The 18,782-nt window shown below is 46.9% G+C and overlaps 1 long non-coding RNA gene across 1 annotated transcript; it reads right to left on the bottom strand.

Moving 5' to 3' along the window:
- Positions 1-525: 525 nt before the first annotated feature.
- Positions 526-15,814, bottom strand: LOC308526242. The gene is made up of 5 exons (XR_013996526.1): positions 15,723-15,814; positions 13,174-13,271; positions 10,904-11,034; positions 5,325-5,494; positions 526-657 (listed from the first exon to the last, which is right to left on the bottom strand). It is a non-coding gene; the product is annotated as an uncharacterized lncRNA (long non-coding RNA).
- Positions 15,815-18,782: the final 2,968 nt, after the last annotated feature.

Below are 18,782 nucleotides of genomic sequence, written 5' to 3'. Positions count from 1 at the left end.
AAGGGTCCCAGGTTTGATTCCGGTCAAGGGCATGTACCTTAGTTACAGGTACATCCCCAGTGGGGGGCGTGCAGGAGGTGGCTGATCAATGTTTCTCTCTCATCGATGTTTCTAACTCTCTATCCCTCTCCCTTCCTCTCTGTAGAAAATCAATTAAAAAAATAAATAAATAAAAAGGAACCCAAGCTTTTTCTCTCTGATGCTTTCAAGTTCCAGTTTAGAGTCAAGGCTACCCAGGGAGATGGAAATCAACCCACTTTTTATGTTTGTAAGAAATTTCCTTCCACCCAAACCTCCCCATCTTTGATTTCCCAAGAATGCACTTACCCCTGTGCACCCAGCAGTGGTCTATTATTTATTACAGCTTTCCTGTAAGCAGAAAGCACTTAGTAATAAGATAATCCTGCTCCCACATAAAAACAAACAAACAAACAAAAAACCCAAAACAAAACAAAAAACAAATGGACTTGTCTGTCACTAAAAGGCCTCAAAAGCCTAGAAAACATAAAGAAGCATAATTTTAGTCCTAAACGTTTTATTTTGTTTTCTTAATGCTTTCCAGCATGTTAGCAGAGTGAGCTCATGTCGCCAGCACTTCTTTTTCTGGAAGGCTGCTTCCCCGGGTTCCTGAGTAGAAAGACAGGTCCAGGCCTTCATCTAGAATAAAATCCAAAAAAGTGAATGCCCCTTCCATTTTCCCCAACTGGGGGCAGCTTTCTTCCTCTAACACTACATTGTTGAGAGCCCACTAAAAAACACAAGTGTGACCACATTCTGCTCTGGTGGTTTTCCAGAAGGAGAAAGCCAGTCGAAGCTCCCTCACCTGTGTCAGCAAGACAAGCCACCAAGTACATTGTGAGCTTCCATGCAAAACGTCAAGGATCTTCAAGGCTGAACATGTTAGGAAGCCACTGTCCAAAGGGCAGTAGAGATGCCAGGGTCCTCAGGACTGACCTCAGCTTTCCTCTCTCCGCATTGTCTATTACTGACATGGATGATTGAATTGCTCCAACATGTGCCTTGGTCTCTCACGCCTCAGTGACTTTCCATATTCTTCCCTCTCTACTGGAACCACCCTCCTACCCTGACTGCCCAGGAACTGCTGAGTCACTTGCTCAGACATCTCCCAGTGACACTCAATGAACACGGCCCTTCCCAACTTCCCCAGCAAGGCCAGCAGCTCCCTGCTGCTCTCTATACGTTGGAGAGAACCCCACTATTACATAAAACACAGTCAGCTAGAACCAGCTGTTACATGTGCATCTTCTTTCCAAAAAGGGAGATTTTTGAGAGTGACATCTAGACCATTTCTCTTCTTTTTTTTAAAAAAAAATATTTTTTTATTGATTTTTTACAGAGAGGAAGGGAGAGAGATAGAAAGTTAGAAACATCGATGAGAGAGAATCATCGATCAGCTGCCTCCTGCACATCTCCTACTGGGGATATGCCCGCAACCCAGGTACATGCCCTTGACTGGAATCGAACCTGGGACCTCTCAGTCCGCAGGCCGACGCTCTATCCACTGAGCCAAACTGGTTTCGGCCCATTTCTCTTCTTCATCCCAGAATTAGCACAGTGCTCTTTGCAAAAGTAAGGACTCAGAAAACTTGGTCCACCTGGATGAAAAGACTATGTCGGGTCATCAGAGATAGTGAAGGGAAAGGGAAGAGGGAAGTGGGGGCAGGAAAAGAAGATGGAGAGAGTGGGTGAGACAGAAGAGGAGGGAGAGCCAGGGGGAGTACAGGTGAAATGCTTTAGGATTTAACATCTGAATTTTTCATGGTCAAAATGTTCTTCTTGTATAACACCTATTGTTTAATTCATGCCAAAAGTCAATGAGCAAATAGGACAGTGATATTAACATTTGTATGTTTGAAAGCTACTGAGGAGGGATTTTCAATCTCAGTGGAACAATAAAGAATGAGGGGTAAAAGGAAGAGGAAACAGCAAGAATGCCAGGCTTGCTAACTTGTTCCTCGACCTTCAATCTCTCATCCATCCTCCTCAAGTCTCATATTAAGCCTCTTGGGCAGACTGTCAACAGAAGGCTTCATGGAACAAAGAAGCATTGAAAAGAACTGTAAAAATAAAGGGCATTTTAGCTCAGTGAAGAGCCCTCCGATTCAGAAGGGAAATGCTTCCCATGATCTTTCCCTTTGAAAAAAGAATAAAAGAAAAAGGAAAAGGAAAAGTCAGTTCACCTGATGCTGAAAACAGCAATGACAGAAAGTGAAGCTATCCTATATAATAAAAGCCTAATATGCTAAGTGTCCAGTTGTCTGTTCAACCAATCAAAGCATAATGTGCTAATGATATACTAAGGCTGCTCAACCGCTTGCTATGATGTGCACTGACCACCAGGGGGAACCCCACTGGTGCACAAATTTGTGCACCGGGCCTCCAGTTGTATATATTTGATCACCATGGAATTATAGATAAAAGCCTGGGGAATCCTGACATAATTTCAAAGAAGTGTGAAAAAGGAAAGACAGGACATTCATGGATTGGCACTTTGAATCTAAGTTCTAGATAATTCTCTCTGGAATGGGGAACTTCTAGGAAAAGGCAAAATAAGCTTCAGTGTAGTCTGTTCAGGACAACCAGTGCCAGAAAAAAAAAAAATAGAGCTCATTTGCTGGTATTTCTCTGAAGGAAGAGGACTGGCGAGCATTTTAGTTGGTAAAACTCTTCCGTGTGTGAAACGCTGAACAAAACGTACCTGGTCCCAGGCTCCCGCACTGCCTTTAGTCATGTGGCAGCCAGAGACATCACCATAATTCCCCTCAGCCCCTAGGAGACGGGCACTGTTCCCTGCCTGTTCCCCCTCGAGAACCACTGAGGCTCCTGCCCCTCCCCTTAAACCCTACCTCATTTTTACAGATAGAATGAAGTGGGGTCCAGAGAAGAAATGTGATTCTGGACAGTAGCTGAATTGGTTGGTAGTAGAGCCTGGCTAGAATCCAAACCTTACAACTCAATCCATTGCATGGTGTCTGGGGCTTGTTGAGAAAGGCAGCTCAGGACCCTAATACCTCCTGGAGAAGCTTCATGGATTACCTATCCTGCCCCACATCCTGGACAAGGCAAGGAAACTCCCAGCAATCTCCTTACTTAAGAGATGAACATCTGTGGGTCTGTTGATCAAGGGTGAGAGAGATCAAAATTTTATTTCTGATGTTCAAAAGCCACTTAACATTTTCCAGAAAAAAAAAAAAAGTAGAGATAAAGTACAATATGATGTCCCAAATAAACTATAGTTTTTAAGCATTAAAGTATGTATTATTCAGTGTCGGCTTCATCTAACCAGTGACTCGCTGCATCAATTTAACCTTAAAGTCTAAATCAACTTTGGATTAGCCTCGGATGAATGAAGCTTTGTTCAATTGTGACTCTTGGTTGGAACAGCCGCTGTGGGTTCCTGAAGTGAATCCTGCCATACCTAGCAGAATAACAGACTGATGGAGATTTTCCGCATGAGGCTGCACTGCTGTCATTTTGCTAAGTTTGAGAAGTTCTAGAAAATGGAGAAGGCTTGTGGAGGGGGAAGCATCATACTCACTGAGAGGGAATTTTTAAAGAGTAAGTTTGGTTCTGCAATTGAGAAGTATACTGGGGACAAAGGACTGCAGCGACAAAATCGGGAATTTGCCCCACTTCAAAGAGATGGGTCTCACTATAGAAAGATACACCCAGTTCCCAAGGCACACAGGGCAGGAGACTGAAGAGTGGGATTTCCTGAAGGTTCACAGAGTAGTAAACAAAACCCACTGGGGGAAGAGCCCTGAGAACCATGGAGGAGAACTGAGGAGGGGACCCTGCCCTGAGGTATCCACCACCTTTCCCAGGGGCACCGGCCGAACCGGGAGAGTCAGAGGCCAACAATGCCAAGGGCTTGATGAACTGATTCAGCCACGGTGTTGTCTGAGGTGACAGAAGCAGGAACATACAGAGGGCTGGGCACCCACCGCCCTCCTAACCTTAGGCCGCGTCACTTCCTCCCACTGGCCTTCCCCGTGCACCGGGCACTCTGTTCCTCACGCACGCATGTCTTTCGGGGTCTCGTCAGTAACTATGCGTTCATTTTTCATAACAACTGCGCACAGCACCTGCTGCCCTGGGTCTTCCTCTCTTAATGGACTGTGAGCGCCTTGCCAGTGGGTGGGCGTTCCGGCTCCTTCATGTCTGCGCAGCCAAGGCGTAGCATACATGCCACTAAATGTTCACCCAGTGGAAACAAGAAATGAAGAAAGGATGAAAAATAAAAAATCTGTCCAAAAAGAGCATGAAGAGTCAAAACAGAGAAATCAAACAGAGGTTGGAAACGGAAACCAAATAGGAAAACAGAAGGTTGGTATCCAAGAGATGAAATAGCAAAGAGGTAAGTGGAGGATGAGAAGAGAGTTCCATTGTGTTCCTTGGGGACAGTGTCATGTGTGAGGCGGTGAACCTGCTGACAGCAGAGGGGCAGGTAGAGAATGGGGAGCGGGCCGACTCCAAACCATTTAACAGGGACACTCTGGATGGACGCGCATTTTCTCCCCATTCTACGCTTACCTCCCAAAGCCAGGACTTCCAGGCTTCCAGCCTCCATACACCATGGTCCCCTCACGGGGTCTGCCCAGGCTCAGTGTCAGGGCAAGCACTACATACAGAGCTACAAGGTCATGACTTGATGTTTTCAGCTACAATCAGTGATTCTCAACCTTCTGGCCCTTTAAATATAGTTCCTCATGTTGTGACCCAACCATAAAATTATTTTTGCTGCTACTTCATAACTGTAATGTTGCTACTGTTATGAATCGTAATGTAAATATCTGATATGCAGGATGGTCTTAGGCGACCCCTGTGAAAGGGTCGTTTGACCCCCAAAGGGGTTGCGACCCACAGGTTGAGAACCGCTGAGCTACATGAAGAGCATAGGGGAATACCCAACCAGGCCGATGGAAGCTAACCCTTTAGGCATTCTCAAAGTAGGAGAGATCTTGTTCAATGCTCTTCCGAAACATCTAGTTCTACATTGGTGAGGACTCTTGTTTAATTGGGTCCATTCACTAATTTTTTAACTTCCAGGAAACCCTGTGGAACATATAAAATTGGCCATAGAATCACAAAGCTGGATTAAGATAACAGTCCCTTGAGTACGGGGTTAAATCTTAAGTGCACTGTTCATGAGGAGTATATATCCTCAAGCAATGTAAGTTTCCTGGGCCTCAGTTACTTTATCTGTAAAATGGGTAGAATGGCGTCTACCTCGTAGTATCTACTGAAGAGGGTTGTTATGAGGATTCAATGAAATAACATCCATAAAGCACTTAGTACCTTACCTGGCAAAGGTCAGGCGAGGCGTCACACTTTATCTGGCTTATACTAAAAAGCACTTAATGGGGGTGCAGGAGGCTCCTAGTTCGGTACTATGGGCCGTGCTTTTCTTTCGGGGCACAAACCAGCCCCCCCTTGTGGAAAGGCAGTGAGACTCCCGGGAAGACTGTGACACCTGAACAAGAGAAGAAATAGGAAGCACGTACTGATTTGAATCATCCTCCATCACCATACATTTGGGCCCTTTACCTTTTACTACCGCACACAATGCAATATGCAGGTCATAGAAATGTATACTTGAAACCTATGTGATCTTATTAACCAATGTCACCCCAATGAATGTAACTTAAAAAATAAAATTGATCTTTCTCTCTCTTTCTCTCTCTCTCTCTCCTTTCCTCCCTCCCTTCCACTCCTTCTAAAAATAAATGGGGGACAGAGGGGAATCCTCCAATGAGATTAACAAAACAAAACAAAAAAAGAAAGAAAATTAGAAAGTACTGATTTGATATAAAATGAAAGGCTCTTATGTATTCATCTACGTTTGTTGTTTTTCTTTCTCCTTGTGCATTTGTTACATTGCTTCCTAAAACTAATTACCTAATTACAGAGGGTGAAAGCATTTAAAGGATTAAAGTGCGTTCCCTCACATATAATGTGGCAGAAGAGATGTTTATTAATTGCTCCACTGAAAAATGCTCCAACCCCTTTCACAGCCGCTGAGTCATTCATTAATCTGCCCCCTCCACCCATGTGTTTAACCAGCTTTAATCCCCCCACCCCCAAGGTACCACTAAATACCTACTGTCGTTTCTTCTAAGCCCTTTAATTAATCACATTAGCGGTCATGTGTTGACCCTCTTCTCTCCCGCATGCCATTCCTGCAATTTCCCGGGGAAAGAACCAGTAAGAACACACGTTTCTAGCAATGGCTGAGCGGCACTTTGTCAGCAATTATTCCTTTAAAATTGGAGTCACCAACACTTCAGACAGGAGAGGTGAAAATGTGGCTATTTTTATTGTGACATACAGATGCGGTTGACATTTGAATTCTGCTCTGTGTAGAGGAGAACCAGAGGTAAACACGTGGAAGAACCTTCTGCTCAGAACCACGGGCTCTGCCAATCAGAGATCCATGTAGACTATTTAGGAAGGAATTAGGGGAAAGAAGTTGGGAAGGAGCAAGGGTCCCGCCAGAGGAAATGCATAGATGGGGTTCAGCAATTGAAGGGACAGGATCTGGACAGTAGGTCCAGCAGGGGACAGGACTTGGAGAGGGGCAGGGAGGGAGCCAGGGGCAGAAAGCAGGACAAGAGTAGCACAGAGAGCAGGCAGATGTAGAAGACAGACATTTGTGGACTTTGCAAGGAGCTCGGAAGGTCACCTTGCCTGCCACTGAGCTCCCGGTAACCTCGTCTATATCTGGCTGTGAATCCAGACACATTCACTGAATTTTCTGGAATGAAGAGTTAGCATATACACCTAAGGTTTTAAGTAACTCCCATGATGTAGTTAGCATGTTGACTCAAATAAATATGAACTTTAAAGAAAGCATCCCCTATATTATCATTGTGTTTTAAAGCTGGAGCAAACTAAATAAAACATTTAAAGAGAAAATTATGTTAAAGCAAACTGCTACCCCACAAAAGATAGAAATCCACAACCAATTGCTAAAGCTACATACCATATTTCAGTGTTTGAGGTTAAGCTGATATAGCATTACTTTTTTTATTCTAACAACAAGGAAGTTGGCTTACCGTGAAATTCCAGGAGGTCCTCCATAAAGCAAGGAGGCATGGTGTAGTGAGCAGGTAAGCACACATGGTAATACTGCCTAGCAGGTCAGCCTAAGCCACTGGCCCTTCCCTTTGTATTTCTAGGGGCTGGGGTGGGGGCGGGGGGGAAGGAATCACTCTGCTTAAATTGCAAAAACTAGATTTGAAATGTCCTTCCCACTCTGCCTTGTCAATTACCATCACACCTGCCCTTCAGAAGCCAGCTTAGAAACCCCAGCCCCATAGGCTTGCCAGCTAGGACCTGCTGATAACACTCTTTTATGACAATGGCAACTACTACCATTTCCTGGGATATGCCCAAATGCCTCCAAAACACAACTCCAGGCCTACAGATAAGAATATGGGGGGCTGGACCTTCTACCACATTAAGGTACTGATCTGTCTGCACACCCATTATCCATGGCACATTTCTCACCCTCAGAAGGACAGAATCCCCTGTCATTTCATCTTTGGTTTTATACCCAGTAGTGTTGGCCACATGGCAAGGACCTAATAATGTCTGTTAATAGAAAGTGCAGGGGAGAAAGAGAAGAGAGAGAGAGAGAGAGAGAGAGAGAGAGAGAGAGAGAGAGAGAGAGAGAGAAAGGAGAGAAAGGAAAGGAATAAGGCTCGTTAGAAACATATTTTCCACTGACAGACGGACCCAGGGATAGAACTGCAACTCTTCCCAAGCACAGCCACGTGTGAAGGCACCTCTTCCTGCCGGGAATCACGTAAGCCCATGGGGTCTGACTGGGCGATGAGGGTGGTGCTCCCGACTTGCCTCAGGCCGCAGGACCACTGCCCTGGTAAGAACACTTACTAAATGTTTGCTTGTTGACAGTGCTTTACCTGCTTTGCATGCACCAAGGAATAGATTCACACTTGAAAACTGCAATAAATATGGCACAGTGAGGTGCATAAAACAGTGAACGTTTAATGAATAATCAGAAAGTGATCGGTCACATAAATGCCTCCAAGTTTAAATAAAGAAGAAATAACCCTGCCTGGGTGGCTCTTTTGGTTGGAGCATTGTCCCACACACCAAAACGCTGCAGGTTCAATTACTGGTCGGATACATGCCCAGGGTGTGGGTTTAAGCCCCTTTTGGGACTCATGTGGAAGGCAACAGGTCTCTCTCTCTCTCTGTCTCCCTTCCTCTCTCTCTCAAAAATAAAAAGAATAACATAGAACTAATGTTTTCTGAACCAGAACCAGAGGGCAGGGTTCCTTGCCTCCCTCTCAGCCAGCGGAAACCACTGTGCTGTTATCACGATGATAACATTCTTGCTTTTCTTTCCCTTTCCTCTCTGCGCCCTGCGTTCTTGCCTAATTATCCAGCCCCCTAACTGGTAGGTGTGCGCTGTCCATCCCTGCCTCAGGGGCAGCGCGTCTGCAGTACAGAGCTCGGGCCGTGGTGCCCACAGGGGTACAGAAGGCAGAGCAGTCTTCTGGCGGCAGGCGAGGGGGGTGAGCTTTGCAGCTCATATGGCCTGACTCCGATCTTTCCCAGAGCTCTGTGACTCACAGCTGCTAAAGAGCTCACATTCAAGGCTTCTGAGCTGGTGTCACCTCTCCAAGGGCACAGCAGGCCTGTGTTCCAATCAAGCCCACTCAACTCAGCACAAGGCTACCCAGGCGCCTCCCTGGAGCTTAAAGCACCAGTGCTGGAGGGGCCCTGACGCTGTTTCATATGTGAGCTGACCGTTCATTTAAAAACCTTCTTAAGTCACCAGGACAGACAGAATCCAGAAATCACCCCCTCAAACTCCTAAAATTGGAAAGAGCAAGAAACTCGAGCTCAGAGAGGGAAGTGACTCGTTCAAGGTCACACGCTGTGATAACGCAGGGCCCTAATAAGGACGGAGAAGTAAGACTCCTCTCATGCTGTTAAGCGCCCAGCAGCGCTGAGGCCTGATGTTTCACTTTCCGTTCTGGCTGGACACCCCCTTGGTTCCTGCTCTGTTTTGATGAGGTTCTGGGAAGCACGCCAGCTAACTCGAGGGATTCAGCTAAAGCCAACAGCAAGAGTTTCACTTCCGCCCCTAAGCCCAACTTTGAGGCCAGAGCCGAGTGATCCTGGCAAGGGTAGGGGTCACTGTCCCCATAGCCACACGGATGACCAGAGGCCACAATGACTAACTTACACTCACTGAAGCCTTTGTACAGGGCTCGACAGCTCACCACATGCTCTCACATAGGTGATCTCACGTGACCCTCATAAGACTTCCCTGGCAAGAGGCAAGAGACGAGGCTGGTCATTTTAGTCCTGATTTTAAAGGAAGAAGCGGAGCATGTGTCTGAGGTCATCAGGCTAGTGGAGCCGAGGTGACCCACTATTCCATCGGCAGACCTGGTGACAGGAGAGAAGAGAGCCTGGGAGTCAGTGGCCCAAGCTTCATCCTCACTCCATGATCACATGACATTGACAAATATTACAAACAGCTCCAATGATGACCTCTGTATCTCAATCATCTCTCAATCATCTTTATAGGCCCCCAACACTGAAGGATCTTGGTGGGGGGTGTAATTTGATTTAAATATAATTTTACCTATAAAGAATGCTTTGCATCATAAAAATCAGTCAAGTATGGCATTTTTCGGAGATAATTCAGGCTGTCTTTGTCTTCTAGTATGGTATCTCCATAGATTTGTGTCAGTAGCATATTTGAGCCACAAGTAACTACAAATCAACTATTTCTCTCCTTTTGTGGATAAAGAAACCGAGGCGAAGACAAGGACAAAACAACCTTCCCCAGTTGGCGTAAGCCTCTGGGAGAGTGGGGACCAACACCTACATCTCCTGAGCTCCAAGTCCATGTCCCTTCCACCCCACCCACCTGCCCCAGCCCCCCTGTCTGCCATTGAAACGTCTCCTGCCTGTGCGTTCTCATGCAATTCAGACCAAGTATTTGTCAGGACCTATCCTAGCTGTGGATGTGTCTTGTTTATTGTAGCATCATTTCACTAAGCCCCCATCTCCCTCAATAACCTTTCACCTGACACTCCCCCTCTCTGAGCCTGAGGTAGGTCCTCACCTGTAAAACACAAATAAGCCACGTGCCTCCCCTCACACTGTGGCGACCTCTAAACTGAAATGCTGAACAGTTACCAATGTCCTCAGCCATGAATCATGAGTATCCCACTGATCTGCATGAATCATTTTATTTATTCACCTGCATCAATGCCACACTTACTGTGTGCCCAGCACCATGAGGAGAGGCAGAGCATCGAAGCCGCAGCAGAGCCAGTCCCTCCCTTCAAGAAGCAGACAGTCCCGAGAGGAAATGACACAGACCTGCAGACAGACAGCATGGCTCTAAGAGGGCGCATGCAGCATTTCAGGGAGGACCACACGGTAAGGCCTTCCTCATAGATTAGTCCATTAGGAAGGAGTTCCTACTGCTTGAGACAAAACAAAATAAAAGAGCCAGTAATAATTAGAGTTAGAATCTTCCTCCGGGACCCTCCCAAAGTCAGCACAAGAGAATCCTGGCCCAGCGGACAGGTCCCTTTCTGGAAAGCTTCCCCGCTTGACCGGCCACAATCAACGGCCCCTGCTCTGCATCCCAGGCTCGCTCTGTACTGGCTCTGGTCCTCCTACTCCTTCTCGTTACCTTACAGTGGTGTGTAGATCTCTCTCTGCTCCCTTCCCAGCCCAGAAAGACATTGGCTGTGCCCTGCTCCTGCCTCCCTCCCTCCTTTTCCCTTCGCCCACGTTAAAGCCGCTGCATGGAATGGCACCTACAGATATTGATCGATGCAGGCTGACCAGCATGGAGTCGCCTCCTGACAAAGGGCAGGCTTACCGGTTTTCACAATCTGGTTCCACTCTCTCCATGCTGCTCTAATTCTTCTGTTAGGGGCCCATCTAAGACAGGTCGCCTAACTGGATGAGGTGCAAACGGGTTTTACTCCATTCTTTAGAGCGGCTGGGGACCTGTGGAGAGGCCCAGACTGTATTTTAAAAACAATCATCATCACTTCAAACAGACACTATAAAACAGACTCTATAAAACACACACACACACACACACACACACACACACACACACACACACAGCCTGGCCAAGATGATGGAGGAGGTGTGAGGCCTAAGCTTCAGTGTGCCCAGGCCTGTCGGTGACACATTTCTGCAGCCATCAGCCACTCGGGCTATTTATACGTCCCCACTGAAGACTTCGTGTCCTGGCCCCTGGCTCCTCCCTCCCTCTCCCATTCATCACCAAAACTTTATGGAATGCTTGCATCCATAGGATGCTGACTCATGGATCCATGCCAATCTGGTCTAAAAAGCTCTATAGACTATCGGCATCTTGGGCCCCCCCTTGGTGCTCTGATTCAATAGGTCCCTAACGGAGCCCAGGAATGTGGGATTGGAGGATGTTCTCTGATTGATTCTGTGCACTCCTGGTGGACTGCCACGTGGAGCCTCAGAAGCTACCTAATTCACATGATCAACAGAGGACCCAGAAGAAGGCATGTGTAATGCAGCGCCACCCAGAGAGCCCATGGCTCAGCAAGGGTCCAAGTCTCTTGATTCCACCTCCAGGTCTAACCTCCTCCCCGCCCTCCCCCCCCCGCCCCCCCCCCCCCCGCCCCACTCTCCTCCCCTCCTCCAGTTAGGACAACAGTGTTGACAAAAGGAAAGAAGACAAACTTTTAGTTCATCATCCTCCCTCCCTCCCTCCCTTCCTTCCAGAAAGACCCCTCAGCAGAAAAATATATATATTTATATATAAGCATACACTTTCTAAAATTTTCTAAAATCAGAAGAATTTGGTTTCAACGTGCAACTTGCATTTAAACACAAGACAACAAAAACACACCAGAAAGTGCTCTGGTTCAAATTTTCTATTGAAACCAGCCCTGTGAGTTACCTGAGCATTTCCACCTGGACCTCAACCTGGGAGAAGATGGCTGGAGGGTTTTATAAATAGCTACTGTCATCCAGACGGGATTTCTCCTTTGCTTTTCAATCGTGTATTATTATTTGGTAATATTTCTAAAATCACTTTTGAGATAATAAACTTGAAAAATCACAGTCTCCTGGATGCATGGGGTTTTATGACAAAATAAATACAGGGCAGGAGGAAATTGTGAGTGTCTCATTTTAGTTAAAATATCTCATTTTGACGAAGGTCCTCAAGGGCAGGAAACAATATATACACATTTCACATTGGTGGCGTTGCATCCAAACAGAGACATTAAGGGGGAATGCAATAAAGGATTGTGTTGTACACAAGTAGGGAAGTGGCCCCAGTCTCGCTGGTAGCATAGCAACGCCTAACTACACTTTGGCTCAGGTCAGCATTCCCACGTCCCTTAAAAAAAATTAAAATACAAGTACAAGTTTACTTCTTCTACCAAAGGACTTCAGTAATCAGAATGAGACAAGTTTAATTTTCGGTATCTCTCTTCTGCTCATAAATGCAAAGGGTAATTCAGTGGAATATGACTAGCAGAGATTCTGAAGGTCTGACCAGCTGAGATGGTTCATTTTCTAATATGAGGAAACACTTGCAGGTACACAAGGCATTAAATAAAGACAGGTAAGTATTTTTTTTTTTAAGTGGAGCAAACAAAAGTGGGATGAGGCTGTAAATACTGGATTATCACTTTATCTCCCATCTGAGAGTCTTTTTTCATTAAGTCATCAAACCAAGGTTCAATTTCATTCAAAAGATATTTACTAGGAGTGAAGAAAAGCACAGCGTGAAATGACAAAGGGATCCCTGGTTTGTTCCTACGCCACAGGGGACACCAAGCATTAAGAGGTCAGATTAGTCAGGATAGGTCATGCTTTGCTGTGTTAACAAATGAATCCCCAAATCTTGGTAGTTTACTATAGGAAGCTTTAGTTGTTCTTGTTTTTGGTCACTCACATAAAGCCTAATTTAAAGTCAATTATCACCAATCGGAAAGAATGTATGTACCCCTATGTTCATAGCAGTGCAAGTTACAATAGCTAAGATTTGGAACAGCCCAAGGGCCCATCAGTAGGTGAGTGGATAAGAAAAGCTGTGATACATTTACATCATGGAATACGATGCAGCAGTAAAAAATAAGGAGCTCTTACCCTGTGAGACAGCATGGAGGGACCTGGAGAGCATTACGCTAAGCGAAACAAGCCAGCCAGAGAAAGACGTGTCACATGATCTCACTCATATGTGGAATCTAAAGAACAAAATAAACTGAGGAGCAAAATAGATCCAGAGACATGGAAGCCTGGGACAGACTGATGAATCTCAGAGGGAAGGTGTGTGCGTGAGAGAGGGAGGGGGAGTGTGAGAAGAGATTAACCAAAGAACTTATATGCATACATGCATAACCCATAGACTCAGACAATAGTGTGGTGAAGGCCTGGGGCTGAAACAGATGCCGGCTAGAAGGGGTCAATGTAATACTTTCAACAATAAAGATACATTTAAAAATAAAGCCAATTAGCTCTCTTTGGCCAATTGAAGTGAACTTATCCATTCTCCTCCCTTTTAGAACTCTTCCTTCAAAAGCACAGACAGAAGAGACAAAGCCGGAGAGCTCCCCACATGCTTAGCTGCTTCTGCTCACATGCCCCTTGGTGAGGGCGTGGGCACATGGGGTGAAAACACTTACTACAAAGAAGCTGGAGCTAAGGCATCTCCCTGTGTGGCCGGGAAGAGAGACGGTGGTGAGAACATAGTGCTGTATGTGCCACGGAAAACCAGTTACATGTACTGGGCGGTCAGATGGAGCAGGGAGCGGCTCTTTCTGAGTGGCTGGGAAAGCTCCCTGAGGCAGGTGAGAGCAGACTCATCTGCAAGGAGAGAGTAGGTGGAGAATAGAGAGCGAGTGCCATGTGGACTGAGAGCTGTGATCAGAACTCCAGAGGCGGGAAGCAGTGGTATGGGAGGGGGGCACAGCAAGGAGACAGCCCCTCTGAGCCACGGCTGGGGAACAGGGAGGACAGCTATTCAGAAGCAGGTGTGATGGATCATATCTGGGAAAGTCGTGAGCCACAGGGAAAGGACTTGAAATCCCTTCTCATGGAGCAGCGCTGTGGTCTGCTCGTCCAGGTCGTCCAGGTAACCCCAGGGGTGACCCAGGGGTCCAATCCAGAAAGCTGGAAGTCCCTCAGCTCAGCTCATTACCCAATCACCCAAATGCCACTAATTCCTATTGATTCTGCTTTCTAGGATGTCTCAAAGCCACACGTTCCTCTGTGTCCCCATTCCTCTGCCTTTTCTCAGGCCCTCGGGTCACTTAGCTGGTACCAGGAAATGAATGTTTGTGTCACCCTGAAATGCATACATCGAAACCCTAATCCCCAAGGTGACAGTACTTGGAGATGGAGCCTTGGAGAGCTGGAGCCCTGATGATAGGGTTAATGCCCTTCATGAGAAGAGACAGGAAAGCTGTTGGTTCTCTCCTCCTGCTCCTCCTCCCTCTCCTCCTTCTCCTCCCCCTCCCCTTCCTCCTTTTCCTCCTCCTCCTCCTCCTCCTCCTCCTCCTCCTCCTCCTCCTCCTCCTCCTCCTCCAGTGTCTCCCCCTCCTTACCCTCCTCCCCCTCCCCTTTCTCCTTCTCCTCCTGTTTCTCCTCCTCCTCTCCCTTCTTTATCTTGCTTTCTCCCCCACTCTCCCTCCTCCTCCCTACCACGTGACTGCACAGCAATAAAGCAGTTTCTGCAAGCCAGAGCCTGCCCAGCCAGCACCCTGATCTTGGACCTTTAGCCTCCAGGTCTGTGAGATACAAACGTCTGCTCCGGGAGCCGCCCTCTGTGCACCTGTCAGAGCCCTGCAAGCTGACCCAGACGCCTGCTCTCTTGCCACATCCTCGCCAATGATCTCGGTCTCTGGCCTCTTTTCCCTTCAGTGTGAACTGGCACCATGGGCAGGAGGGCCTTCCTAAAGCCCCTTCCAGCAGAAGGGCCCCTTTCCCTCCTGGCCATGCATGTCTGTGTTCAATGCTACCACACCAAACCACGGTGAGGTTTCCTGAGAACATTAGATTGTTCATGACTCTAGCATGTTCTATACACTGCTCCTTTTAACAGGAAGGACTCCTCTCTTTTCTGGTCAGAAACATTGTATTCATGCAGAGCCTCTCTGTGAGACCGCCTCCCACTCCTCCCATAGTGAAGGCTTTCCTCCTCGGTCTCACTTTCACGTGTTCATTTATTGCTTCTACGTGTTTGCAGAGCATCGTATCCTGGTCAACACTCCACACACAACGTGAGCTCCACTGAGAACAGGGAATGTGTCTCTTCACCTTTGACGCCCCAGGCCTCAAGCCCTGTGTCAGGTTCAGAGTATCAGCTCAATGAATTGTGAGCTTATGTGAAGTTAATGTAATGGACATTAGCTAAGCTGTGTTCTGGGTCTGATCTCCAGGCTTAACTATGTGCTCCAATGGAATAAATAATGATAATGATAATAATAATAATAATAATAATAATAATAATACAGAATATTACAAAGGAGGAATATGGCAAAGGAAAATGTCGGACCCAGTAGGACAGAAATCTGTAATCCTACCTGACAGTTATGAAGACCTTATTCTGGACCACATGCTGTGCAAGGTGCTGTTAATATAGTATCTCACTTCATACTCATCAAAATCTCTTAAAGAAGAACACGATTACTACTCACATTTTACAGATGAATGAGTCAGGCATTTTGCCCAAGGCCACGTGGCTGGCGATGGTGGAGGCAGGATCTGAATCCAGGCCCTCGGACACAGAACCCACACAGGAAAGCTGCCCAATGAGAAGAGCACAAGCTGGGGTATTAGGATCAAAGGCCAAGACACAGATAGCAATTAGGACAACATTAAAGCAAGAGGGATGATGGAATAGGAGCATGAGAACACCCAGCCCCAGTGCTCCTCGCCCTGGGTCATTTAGAAACAGGTGGAGTATGTGAGTGGTATGTTAAGTACATGTTTTTAAATAGAAGCCATACTTCATTAACTGTGTGCTATGTGTGTAGTTAGATCTAAACGTTTGACAACTGGAAAATAAATAAATACCTCATTGCGATAAACCTAGGCCTGGGCAAGGAAAACAAAATGAATCAGCACCGGTCGTTTTAAAAAAAAACACGACACCAAAGGGAACGCCTCGAAGAACAAGTGAAATGCAAACCAAAGCGAATACTTGATTCTGTCCTGTTTCCCAACAAGCACTTTTCCTTTTTCACTAAACTCTAAAGCGTCTCTCTCCCTATTATTATACGGTTACCACAGACGTCCTGCCCTCTGGGATAGGTCTAGGTCAGTGGTCAGCAAACCGTGGCTCACGAGCCACATGCGGCTCTTTGGCCCCTTGAGTGTGGCTCTTCCACAAAATACCATGTGCAGGCGCACATGTACAGTGCAATTGAAACTTCGTGGCCCATGCGCAGAAGTTGGTATTTTGTGGAAGAGCCACACTCAAGGGGCCAAAGAGCTGCATGTGGCTTGCGAGCCACAGTTTGCCGAGCCACAGTTGGCTGACCACTGGTCTAGGGAAATTTAAGTGGGATATGGAAGGGTGAGTAGAGGAAAGAGAGAGAGATAGAGAGAGAGAGAGAGAGAGAGAGAGAGAGAGAGAGAGAGAGATCCTCCCAACCCCAAGAGCTGTTGCTATTAATTCCAGTGTATTCAGTGCCTATGGATGAAAGTGCTGCCTGCAGCCGGGAGAGAGCTGAGTGCTGGGGTAATGGCGGGAGCATGCAGTCCCTCCTCCTAAAGAGCTCACCATGGATATTGACATGGAACTGGGCAACGCCAACACAGTCTGAAAGAATGGATGCAGTGGGAGCTGGGGGTGAGTGAAGGAGGCTGCCATGAGGAAAAGAAATCTACAGGAAATCTGCCCGGGAGCATGGCAGGGAAGAATTCTAGCAGAGGAAACAGAGCAATAACACAAGAAAGGGCCTGGGTGCTCCGCCAGCGTGGCTCAGTGGTTGAGCGTCGACCTATGAACCAGGAGGTCACAGTTCAACTCCCAGTCAGGGCACATGCCCTGGTTGCAGGCTCGATCACCAGTAGGGGGTGTGCAGGAGGCAGCCAATCCATGATTCTCTCTCATCATTGATGATTCTATCTCCCTCTCCTTTCCTCTCTGAAATCAAAAAAATATATTTAAAGAAGAAAGAGCATGGGTATCACAGGAGCAGGGAAACAGGTCAAAACAAACAAATCAGCGTAATCAGTAAGGCAGAAGCAAGAAGCAAGACCCCCTGAGTAGTCTAAGATGAGGGGAAGCAGAAAAACAAGGCCTTGGTCTTGATGTAGCACATGGACTTCAGATGTTTTCCTAACATCAGTGAGAGTGATTGAGGAGGGTACAGCGTCAGGCAGGAAGGCACCCCCAGATGTGCATTTTATTTTTTAATATGTTTTTATTGATTTTAGGGAGAGAGGAAGGAAGACAGAAAGATAGAAACATCAATGATGAGAGAGAAACATAGATTGGCTGCCTCCTGCATACTGCCTATTGGGGATTGAGCTGGAAACCTGGGCATGTACCATAACCAGGAATCGAATCAGTGACCACTTGCTTCAGAGGTTGACACTCAACCACTGAGCAACACTGTCCAGGCCAGAATGTACATTTTAGAAATCCCTCTGGCAACAGTGGGAGATTGCTGGGGTCCAGCCCCAGCAGGTCCAGGGGTCCCCAAAGGTGTGGACGGAGTCGGCGAAGAAGGAACAACACGGAGGCAGCGTTCAGTTGATCAGCAGCCTAGCCAGGATCTCTAGCCAGGTTCTGCTCTGGATCTCCAGCCAGGTTCTGTGTCCATGTTCTCTTGCTAGGTTCTCCAGCCAGGTTCTGTAGCCATGTTCCCTCACTAGGTTCTCCAGCCAGGTTCGGTAGCCGGGTTCTTCAGCCAGGTTCTCTCACTAGGTTGTGTCTCTAGGTTCTGTTGCCAGTTTCTGTCCAGGATCTTTTGCCATGTTCTCTCGCTAGGTTCTGTCTCTAGGTTCTGTGTAGGTTCTGTGTCTAGGTTCTGTGTCTCTTGGTTCTGTCTTCTAAGTTCTGTCTCTTGCTGTCTTGTTACATCTGTATTTATACCAGTTGATTCAATCCTATCAATCTCTATTACAAAGGTTAGGGTGTTTCTTATCGCCATTCCAGGGAGTAAAGATTATGTAGCTTAAGCATGATTGTTCGTAGTTAAAGTGATTAATTACCTGCCTGGCACTTAGTTAAGGGGTTTTATTCCCTCCCTAACTTCAGGGGAAAATCCCTACCTGGGGAAACAACCTTTCTCAGAGAGGTGACCTTGGTTAAAACACATAGTGCCAAGAAGGTGAACAAACATATTAAGAACAGTATGCCATATATGCCAGGCCCCTTGAAACAGCAAGGATGGACCGGCTCCCGGTAGGAGATGGCCGTGGGAGCAACACTGGGGTCAGGGGTCACAATGAGGGGGCTGCGGCAGCAATTTCCATGGGAGTTCCCGGTGACTGGGACTAAGGTGCCCCAGTAGGAATGGACTAAAATAGACAGGTGAGAAAGATATTCATAAGGGACAGACAACAGGCGTTGGGAACAGTGATATTGGGCCTGGGGACAAGGGAAAAGTGACCCAGAGTGCCCAGGCATTGGCTCACAAAACCAGGAGGGTGACGTGACGGGGCCTGTTCACAAAAGGAAACACCTGAAAGGAAGCACGTTCCCAGGTACAAGAAGAGCTCGGCCTGGGACAGCCAGCCCTTTT

Source organism: Myotis nattereri (genome assembly GCF_964212035.1).
Source record: "Myotis nattereri genome assembly, chromosome: 10".
NCBI lineage: Eukaryota > Metazoa > Chordata > Mammalia > Chiroptera > Vespertilionidae > Myotis > Myotis nattereri.
The sequence above is the reverse complement of the archived record's forward strand: the minus strand, read 5'-3'. Positions and strand labels throughout refer to the sequence as shown.